We start from the raw sequence: 10,995 nt of genomic DNA, 5'->3' as shown, positions 1-10,995 counted from the left end.
CTGAAAGAGCTTTCTTAAATAATGGTAAAAATGTATATAAACGTTCTGAGGAGGGAAACGCTGGGGTTTGAAAGCAAAAGCATATTTTCCTGGTTTTCTATTAAATCTGGGTAAAAAAAAAAAAAAAAGATCAGTGTCACAAAGGTTATGTTGTGAGTTGAATGGGACCAGATATTGGTTTAAATATAGAGGAAAATTAAGATGAATGCATTTAAAAATAAACTGTAAATAATGATACCTTTTTCTGACTGATGGTGAAAACCAACCTAACTGTTGGTCCATTGTACAGTGGGCAGTACAGGGGCAGTGGAGAACAAAACCACAGAGACTATCGAAGTATTAAAGTAAATAATGTCTAAATAGTCAAGTAAAGGAAGTAACAGTTGAGAAAATATTTTTCTCACTGGGAGATTAAAGCAGTCAATTGATTGATACAATTATTTCAGACTGTACTTTATTTTATTTGTCGTAGATTGTATTTGAGTTTTAAAAGAAAAATCATTTTCTAGCCAAACACCAAGGTATTTAAAAACATCAATTTTCTAAAGTGGAGAAGAATCTAAGAAATGCAAATTAAGTATTGTTCCATCAGCATTCATGTTTTTTTCTATAAAAGCATAGAGTATGATTTTGTTTCATTCGAAATTAACTTGTTTGATGACATCCACTGTAGTACAGAATTTAAATCCTGCTGTAGTCTAATGCTGATATATGAAATACTAGGTTTAGAACGGTATATTATGATGTCATCAGCATACAGAAGAATATTATAGCGGTTTGGCAGGTCGTTAATAAATATAGAAAATAACAAAGGCCCAAGAGAAGAACCCTGTGGGATTCCTTTATTTATTGCAATAAAGTTTGACTGATTGCTCCTATAAGACACACATTAATGATGCTGATGAAGGTATGAGTTGAACCACTGGAGGGATGGTGTAGAGAGACCAATGGGAAACAATTTGTCAAAATCAAGTAATGGTCTACTAAATCAAAGGCCTTTGTAAGGTCCAGGAAAACAGTACCAGCACAGATGTTGTAAAGATGTAATTTGTAAAGTTGATAAGAGCATCTGTAGTAAAGAAGTGTTTTCTAAATCCAGACTGGAAGTGTGATAGCAGATTGTTAATAGTGAGAAAACTAGGTAATTGATTGGAAATAATATTTTCAAAAACTTTCACAACAGTATTAATGATTAAAATAGGCCTGTAGTTATCCAGTTCTTGGCTATAGCCCCCCTTGAGTCATTCCAACCAACAGGCACATTATTGGAGAAAAAAGACAAATTAAAGAGCTACTCTATTGAAGATGACAGAACAGACGATGCAAATATAATAGATTTAGCCTCCATACCATCAGGACCAGAACCACTGTTAAAAGACAGCTTGCTAATTGCCTCAGAAATGTCCTTGATTCCCCTAACCTGCCACAAGTTCTTTCTGTCTCTGTTCCTCTGCTGTCCCAACCTCTTGACCATAAATGCTCTTAATTTGGCATTTACCACCTCCACCTTCACCTTGGACAGCATCTACTCTTCCTGCCAGGTCTCTTCTGTCCTCTCAGTGCCCAATTTTTTCTTAGCCAACATTTTCCTCTTAAAACACACCTGAACTTCTTCATTCTACCTCAGAGTCTCCTTATCTGGTTTCTTCATTCCAGATGACACACCAAGTGCCTTCCTATCAGTCTCTCAGATCACTTTAGCTGTAGCTGTACAGTCATCTTTGAGAACATCCCGATCTCCCAAAGCCTGTTTCCTAAAAACCATCATGTGACCTGTCCAGGGTGTACCCCCCTTTTCCCAAACAGTTGCCAGACTAAGCTCTGGCAGCCCTGTGACCCGGAAGGAATGTAGTGGGTTTTATTAGGGCTGGGTTAATGAAATCGATTTGAATCGATGTAAGCTTAAAAGAACTATAATCGATTCATAAAAATATAAATCAATTTAGCACACAAAGCTAAAGCCCGCTAGCTTGATGCTAACATTTAATGGAATTTCCCATAAGACGGCTGATGCTAACGCTTGGTCGACCTAAACATACATTGCTGACAGTTTCTTTTCTTTTTGTCAGTAAACTGTTCATGATCTTTGTGTCCAGTTTCATATGCTAAGGCCACCTTTTGGTATTCCCCCTAAAGTGAGGCTGGTGTGTCTTTTGGGGCCATAAGAGTAGGTAAAGAAAATCAATGGATAGATGAAATGAATGACTATAATATTCTAATTTGGAACCATCACCAATTAAAATTATGAATTGCATAAGTAGGTAAGTGGCTTTGAAATTACAGTTACATTCTCATCATTCATGCCAATATTATCATAATCGGCTCTGTTTTTACTCTCACAATTAACCACAAAATCAATTAGGTCCTTCCCACTGATTGCTGCCAGAAACAGAATTCCCTTTTGGCTCAATGAAATCTATACTTGCTTCCCCTTTTTTCCCTGTGTTTTTTTTCTGCCAAATCTAAGCCCATGTTAACAAAGAATTGATTAAGTAAACTCACTATCTCTGTCAATGACAGTTTTCTTTATCATCTACTGTACAATAAAGTATGCAGGATTCGTTTCTCGATCACATTTTCAGTATTTTTTTTAAATCTTGGTAAATTTTGTGTCATACAGTACTACCTTCTTTTTTCCCTCTCAGATCCAAGCTTGTGATCCTTACAGCATCCCAGTGAGCGCAGCAGGAGGCAGAGCGGATCAACTGACACAAGTGTTGACTAACAGCTTTAAGAGTGTCTCTGTGGCTGAATCTGATATCTACCTTTGATTTTATACACAGAAACGTGTTGCATTGCACTCAACAATTTTAGTACCTTTTCTTTTCTTCTTGTCATACAAAATAGTGTTTTGTTTCAACACATCAAAAATGTAAAAAAACAGACATCGCCAATAAAGAAATCTCTTTAAAACCTCTAAATTTGCACAAACTTGTGTCAATTGAAATTCAGTGACAAAAACATAGAATAAAAATTACATTATTTGAAATGATTACTTTAGGGTAAATTCAGCCTTTTGGCATCTAAGCAAAACATAATAATAATAAAATGTGTCTCTGCTGCAGTCCAGCCTGAAAATGAGGTTGGCAAAAGTTCATTCTGGGAAACGCAATTTTCGGCTTCAGTAAGTGTTAAAACAGAAAATCTGGGATTTTAATCGACTTCAAAAGGGTACAAATTGATAAGAAACTGTCCAGTCGGCAACAGTTTGACACTCAGCATTTAGGGATTAGACCTCTCATGCCCTAATTCAGAAAAATACTTTCAAATAATCGTATTTCTAAGGGTGTTTTATCTTGCCCTTCAAGCACTTGTACTCTTTGTCCTGTTGCAGAATTTTAAAGCACTTTTAGTGGTTCAGTGGGGAAGTTGGTATTCCTTGAAATGAAGTGGAGACACTAAAAAGAACAAGTATTTTCCTTTTAAATTCACCGTTTATTCAATAAAGCTTAAATTAACTCTTAATTACAATAAATATCCTGTTGGATTTTTCAAAGTGTGAAAAGTCTGACAATCTGCATTGTCAATTTAAAATTGTAACACTTTTTACATACAGTTTTGTGTAATTGTTTACATTTGTAGTATTTTACTTAGTTATATTTTATGGAGTTTTTAACGTGTAACTCCTTGTGTATATTTACAAGTAACGTATGACAGTTGTTACCACTTATCCACTTTTAAGCCCCCATTTTTTTCTCAGAGGGAACAACTCCGGAGACTTTTTTGATTGAAAAGATTGATTAATTGATTTAGCACTTGACAGCTAAAGTGAACACTAAATAAATTGGAAAACCTGTCAAACACAATCAAAGCAGTTTTTGATTAGGAAAGAGGGGGGAAAACAAAAGACAAACAAAATTAAACTGACAAATAATAATAATAATAATGATTTACCTTCATAGCAAAAACTTTCTTAAATGAGGCACTTGGAAAGAGTCCAAGTTCAGATATGTTAGGTTACTATTAACCCGGAACACTCTGGAAAGTACTTTTATTCACACTTAAGAAAAAAGAATTTGCCTGATGCCACAAACTGTTAAAGTACATTTAATGAATCAGAACTAGTTAATGGTTTAGGTACAAACATGCTGTGGTCAAAGAAAGTCGGATTCACTGATGGTTTTTCTCACCACGATGATCAAATACAGAGACGGAAAAAAGGAATTAAAACTGTTTATAGTCCCACTCCGATCATCTTTTGATCTAAAGTAAAAGTGCTTCCAGTGGTCTTTTAATTATGATTATGCAGTTTTTAGTCCAAAATATTTATATGTATAATAAATCATTGTCATTTTCTAAAACAGAGCAACGGTTGTTTGTTAGAAATTCACCTATAGTGGGTATAGGACTGTTAGCGTGTAGTCAGCTTAGCCATACTTTTCACTCTCCCGCTAGCAAACCCTCAACCAACCATCTGACCGATCCAACAAAGATGGTGAGAAATATCGGAGGTATCCAGCTGTGCAGTGTGGAGCCAGATCCCAGGAAAATGAAAACGAGTTTAATCATCTACAAATGGATTTATCGGAATGGAAGCTTGTAGCTCACCGATTGTAGCTTCTACCTCACAGTTACAAGGTTTTATTCAACTGAATCTTTTTGTCTACTCCTGATTCACAACAATTTAAAACAAAAGTACTCTGAAATGAAATTTTCATATATAGTTTCTTTATATATGTCCTCCATTATCAGAAAAATGCCACTAGGAGATGATCATTACAAGAAAAAGAAATGAAACAAATATTTTTAGGCCTATATTCCTGTTCACTTCTTTTATTTCTCTTTAAATAGTTTTATGTATTTTGGAAAGCATAATTCAAAACTGATTGTATGTTTTTTTATTTATTAAATAGAAATATCAAATGTTGCCATACTTTTTTAAAGAAAAAAAATAGCTTTACACGTGAAGCAACACTTTTAGACTAAACACAAAAGGGAGGTGGAACAAAAGAAAACAGGACGAGCATTGAAGTCAGGAGATCCCATCAGGAGGTGAACATGGACAGGTGCCTGATTGTTTGGCCACACTGCTCCTGGGCCTTTAAACTCACCTAAAATATAGTCGTTTCCATCCCCCTGTAAACATGTTTGCTTTATCTCCTAAGCTCAGTTGGTTCTGTAACATAAATCCTCATCATGCAGGTTTCTCTGTTTGGATGCAAAACGCACTTTTCCCCCTCCAGTTGTCTCCAAATCTGTGTTTCTTTAAGAGCGCACAGGGAGGGCGGGGTGCAGTTCCGTGTCCGCCCGCTAGGCGCGTCTCTGCTCCATCAAAGCTCAAGGTGTTCAGGAGAGGAGGAGGGGGAGGCTGGGGAGGGGGGTGCGAGAGAGAGAGAGAGGACGGTGTTTTATCAGCCAAGTGCAGCCTCAATCGTGAGGAGCAGACGATGGGGGAAAATCCCTCTCTCGTTTCTTTTTTCTCAAAATCACCTTCATTTAAGATGTAAGTCTGTGCGCCTGCAAGGACCTGGAGCCTGGCGGTTTGCTGTCACAAGAAATTCTGATTCTTCAAGTAGTTCTGAATAAAATCAAAATAATAATAATTAAACCTTTTGGAGCTAAGGCGCACTTGTTTGGGACTGACGCGCCTCCTGCGTTTCTTTCCGCGAGAGTAGAATTGTTGGACCGCGTCTAACCTGACTCTATCCTCCGGAGTGAAAGTGCGCCAACCTCATTTCTCAGGATTTTTTCCCCTATTTTCAGAGTGGAATATGTAGCTTTTGGGAGGACTGGACCTTTTCCTAACGGGACGTGACGCGCGGAGGAATACTGTCTGACGCGACTGGGGGAAAAAAAAGGCACCGATGGATGCGCCTCTGACGGTAAAATACGCAAATCAGACTCAATTCTGTAAAGCTGCACGAGGGATGCAGGGATGTTGGTTTGGGTGATTTACCGCTTCAATCCAGAACTGTAAAAGCTGTGGGCTGATGCTTGGTTCCCGATTTTCATGGCAGAATTACCCTGAAGATGTGGTGGAGGAAGTTGCGGCTGTGGAAATCGGCGTTTTCATTTAGGATTTAACGTTTGTTTCTTCTTTGTGGAGCGCGTAATAATGAGGGGATTTGCGCTTTTGGAGAGGGTCCCATGCCCAGCTGGAAAACAACATAAAATAAAAAGGAGGAAAAAAAAAATCATCTCTCTCTGTCTGCCACTTTGGAGTCCGCTCCAAACGCATGGGCGCGCACAGTGTGCACAGTCGCAGAACGAGCTGCGCAAAGCAGCCAGATTACTATTTAAGGGTCTGAGGGAAAAGGGACAACTTTAAATGCGCTTTCACTCAACTGCTGTGAAATTACATGGAGGAGCAGCATCCGGACGCGCGTCCTGCCCTGCTTCAAATGCGTCTTCATCCAAACTGAACATCCGGATATGAGGCTTTCTTTTGACACAATTAAAGTAAAACTCTTTTCGATGGGAAGGGGGGAGGGGTGTCAGGATGAATTGGGAGGAAGTGTGCTGAACGAGCTCTCTCTCTCTCTCTCTATCCTGATATGGAGGGAAAAAAATAGAGGAGAGTTTGCGCCGTCAGCCGCTGTGGGGGCACCATCACAATGTAAAACCGGATAGATGTGCGCCTGTGTGCGTTCATACCTCAGAACCATGTCCCCTAAAGAGCTGCAGTGTGTTCCTGTCAGCTGAGTAGCCATGGATGAGGTGAGATGCAAGTTCCTCAGTTTGAGCTGAGGGGGTGTTTAAAAAAAAAAAAGATCTCCCTGTGCATTCTACCAGACTTTATCCAACACCACCATCACATTTTCTACAACCAAATCAGCAGTGGTCTGATCCTGGTTGGAGTTTCTCAGTACTGATGCTGTTGGATGATGGAAGAAAGAAAAAAAAAATCACTCACAGAGCTGAGACTTGAACAGGGACCTGTTTGCTGTGCAGGCACTGAACAGCTAGCCTTCATTTAGGGGGATTTCTGCTTACACGGCACAAAAATACAACAAGCTCTCTAAAATAACCCTTAAAAAAAGTGTTTATAGCAAAAGGTGTGTTTCAACATTTTCCTCTGATTTTCACATTGAGGTTCTTAGATAATCGATTCTTTGCTGCTTCCTGCTGTTCAGTCCTGGGGTACGTTTAGGCCGTGCTGTCTATTAACCTGAAGTTGCAGCCATTCTGTCTGACTCAGAAACTCAAGTAAAAAACTCACAATCAAGCCCAGTTTCAGTCACAGTTTACTTTCAAATTGTTACAAACAAAATTCATTTTTCAACTGTTTTGATGTTTCAACACCATAAAGATTGTTTATTATACTCTACTAGCCTTAACCAACTAAAATTGAAGGCCTAGGCTTAATAAAAATAGGAGATCAAACAAAGAATGTACTCGCTGATTGATTAATGGCTGCTTCTCCATGAAGAAAGGCCTATAAATTATTCTGTGACATTACCTAACTCTCCTCACGTTTCTTTTTTATGATAAAACACAAACACTCGTGCGTGTTTCCAGAATATTTGTCCCTGTTGTCAAATGGAGGTCCTGTCAGGGTGTCCTTGGCGTGGACGCTGAAGGCCGCGCTGGCTGCGTGTCAGGCGCTGCAGGAAATGGCAGCGGTTGATAGCTTGTGAATTAGAATTTGTCCTCCCAACACATCATTACAGCATATATTTGTGTACTCCAACATCTTTGTTTGTAATTATTATTAACGAAAGGAAGGAAGACAGTGGGTGGCTTGAGCACAGAGGTCAGTGTTGATAGATTTCAGAGCTGCTTTGTGTCAATTGTGATTGTTTTGAAGACAATTACAGCTTTTTTGGGGGGCTTGTGGCATTTATGGTTTGATTTCTGCGCAGCACTTTATCATCCAGTCTACGGATAAAAGCCCTCTAACTAGAAAAAGACCAACTCAAGGGTTCTTTGCTCTGAACTCTGCTTAAAGGTGAAGAGAAAATCGGGGGGTTTTGGATCAATGGCTGAGAAACACTGCTGAACATACCATATTTTAAGGTCTGATTATACAGTGATCAGGCAACGAGGAAACAATTACAGCATTTTAAATATGCATCTCTCTTCACTGAGACAGCAGAAAATAAATTAGGTATTGACAGTGAGGGCGTAAGTGTTTTTACTTATTGAGTCTTTGTTTGGGTTTGAGGGGAAGGATGTCTCATTTTCCATTTTCAACTTTCTATTTAATTGTATTCTCATTGTGTCTCTTTTGACAGAGTAATACAGTAATACCTCAAAATAGAGCTTTAATGACATTTAAAAAGGAAGCCTAGATAACAGTTTGTTATTGGATCTGTTCAATTTTATTATTTATGTTAAGTAAAATTGTACATTTACATTAAAGTTATTGGCCATATTAACACCTTGGACCACCTTACCTGTTATGGCCTTGATAAAGCATGGTGCATTCCCACTTTTTGGTTTGATCCACACAATTATTTGACCCTCAACTAGTCTGCAAATCCTCCTTAACCTCAAATAAATGAACCCCGACCCGCTTGTGAATGAGGATCTGTTGTTTCTTTGCAAATAAGCTGTTGCCGTTTTCTGTAGTGTGATTGCAAATTAACTTAATGCACAGCAAAGAGTAGCGTTGTACTAAAGGGAGCAATTGTGTGCCATGCAAGTGAATTAAAAACAGCCCACAGTGTGAATGTCAATAAGTGTCAATTATGAAAAAGTTTGAAAATATGAAGTAAATATGGTTTACTGAGAGGGTGGAGGTAGTGATTAATACGTAATGGTCATGAGAGTGCTTTTCCTAAGGCTTCCTTTCCCTCACCGGTCTGAGCTTGTGTCAAAGTAAGAAACTTTTGGAACAATTCGGTTTTTGAGGTGGTGTGGTCCACTTTAATCTAAGAGTGATGGTTGTGAAACCCTACGAGGGTAAAGGTGCAAAAATGACAGACATTGCCTCTCCATTCAAAACAAGTGGGACTATCCCATTGACTGTATAAGAGAACTGGACTGAGTGACTCCTTCCCCGCCGCGTTTCAAACAGGAAGTACCTGTTGGCTCCAGGATGACAAAATCCCATAGACTTCTATTGAGAAATAGACAATATGACTCATTCTATTTGTCAGAATAACCATTCTCGCTCTGATACATTTTTTGTTAACGAGTTCTTGCTAACAATTTAAAAAACTTTTTTTTTTTTTTTAATCACAAGTTATTCAAGTTATAAACTGACCAATCAGGTGCCTCAATAAAAGCATGTGGTGCCCGCTGGCCCCACCTCAAACGTTTGATTGACAGATTCACTTTCATTGGAAGGGGTGTGGTCTTTGAAAAAGCTTACTCCTGATTGGTGAGAGCCCTTTCATAGAAACATTGACTCAGACCGACTCGGATCACTCACTGTCGTCTGGATCCAAAATGACAAAATCGGAAAGAAAATGGCGACTAAATTAGCTTAATTTAGCTGGAGATGGAAGTAAGCCATTTGTGATGTCACGCTCGCCCTATCCAGTTCTCTTATACTGTCAGTGGACTAACTTAGTAAGGAAGCAACATTAGTCACATTTAACCCTCCATTTTGAATTCACTAAACAAGATAAAAAGTTGAATCAAAATAAATAAAAAGCTAAAAAAAAAAATCAAACTCCAGGCGTCTACATCCTGCTAAATTATTTCTAGCAAAAATTATTCAGCAGAAAAACTTCTTCAACTCAAAGATATTTTTACAAAATTTCCAAGGTTTTCGTCTGCACATGGAGAAGGAGGTCAGTCCAAGAATGTTCAGGAAACAGTGCCAAGGAGATCTGGTTTGTGATGAATTTTAGTGCACGGCGATGAACAGTGTCCAAAGTCTGTAAAACCCCTGAGGTTTATCCCAGACTTGAAGGACACTCTCACTGGCCTTTTTCTGTGGTTTTAAAAGTAAAGCACAACTTACATCTTATTTCATTTGTTATCTGTTGTGTATTGCGGTCTTAGTGTGAGTTTACATGCTAATTTGAAAGGTGGGGCAGTCAGTAGGGCATAGCTGCAGTTACAAAAGACAACATTAACTATTTGGAAAACTGACCCAGGCATAATAATATAGATCAAATCAAAAAGCGCAAGGGAAGAGATGTGCTTTCTGTAGAATGGGAAGCATTCCTCAGAACATGCAAACCACATTTATCCTCGACACACAGCTTTACATTTTTATTCTCAATGAATCATATTCTGACTTCATTCTACTTATTCAAGCTTATGTCTTATGCTTCCATTTATTTGATGATGTTGTCATTCGACTTACTGCCAGAAATGACTGACAATTTCAGGCTGAAATACCGTCCAAGTCAACAAAATGCAGTTTAAATCCCAACCTCTCTCAGAAATCACCATAAAGCAATGAAAATGATCCTGTTTAAGAGGCTATGAGGATTGTGTCCTTTTGTTTGCTTTGTGTTCAGTTAGGATTTCTTTTTTTCCTGTTACAGTCTCACCTGGTTTCATTGGATAATTATCCACAGCTGTCTTCAATGAAGTTAATCCTCCTCAGTGTGTTTAAGTGTCTGGTTTTCCACTCATCTGTTATGGTTCCTCTTTGAAATATCTAAATCTTTAATATATCTACCACTTTTATACATCAAAGATATATAAAAGTATACTCTTTGTTTCACATTTTTTCTTGTTTTGGTAATTATTGAACCTTTTAGTCTGGTATTTTGGATAATTTTTTCTCCTGTTTATGGCAGAAGCAAAATGTCTTCAGCTTAAAAAAAATACTTTGACTTTTTAAAAAATTTTTTAATTTTTTATTATTATTATTAAAAAAAAAATAAAAAAACTTTTTTTTTTCTGCCATGGAACCATCCTGGATGAATGACTCTGCACTGACATCTAATGACAAACAAAAGTAAGTCATCTTTGTGCTGGTTCATGCTGAGCATTTTTAAATTCAGCACTGGATAATGAAAGTTCCTTAAGTTTTTATTTTCATAAATCACATCATCCTTTATCACTGGAAATTATTTTCTACGATTGTGATCAAATAATCTTAGTATTAACCACTAACGGCAGGGGCGGAGCCATGGGGGGGGGGGGGAA

General features: G+C 38.0%; 1 protein-coding gene across 1 annotated transcript in view; it reads left to right on the top strand.

The window, feature by feature from the left end:
- The first annotated feature begins 9,506 nt into the window (after nt 1–9,506).
- Nucleotides 9,507–10,995, top strand: part of nlgn1 (neuroligin 1) — a 385,517-nt gene continuing 384,028 nt past the window's right edge. Inside the window, exon 1 of the mRNA XM_036211636.1 lies at nt 9,507–10,804. The gene's annotated coding sequence lies outside the window, so the exon portion shown is untranslated. The remainder of the gene's footprint in view (nt 10,805–10,995) is intronic.

The sequence above is a fragment of the Oryzias melastigma genome, linkage group LG4 (assembly GCF_002922805.2).
Source record: "Oryzias melastigma strain HK-1 linkage group LG4, ASM292280v2, whole genome shotgun sequence".
Lineage (NCBI taxonomy): Eukaryota > Metazoa > Chordata > Actinopteri > Beloniformes > Adrianichthyidae > Oryzias > Oryzias melastigma.
The sequence above is the reverse complement of the archived record's forward strand: the minus strand, read 5'-3'. Positions and strand labels throughout refer to the sequence as shown.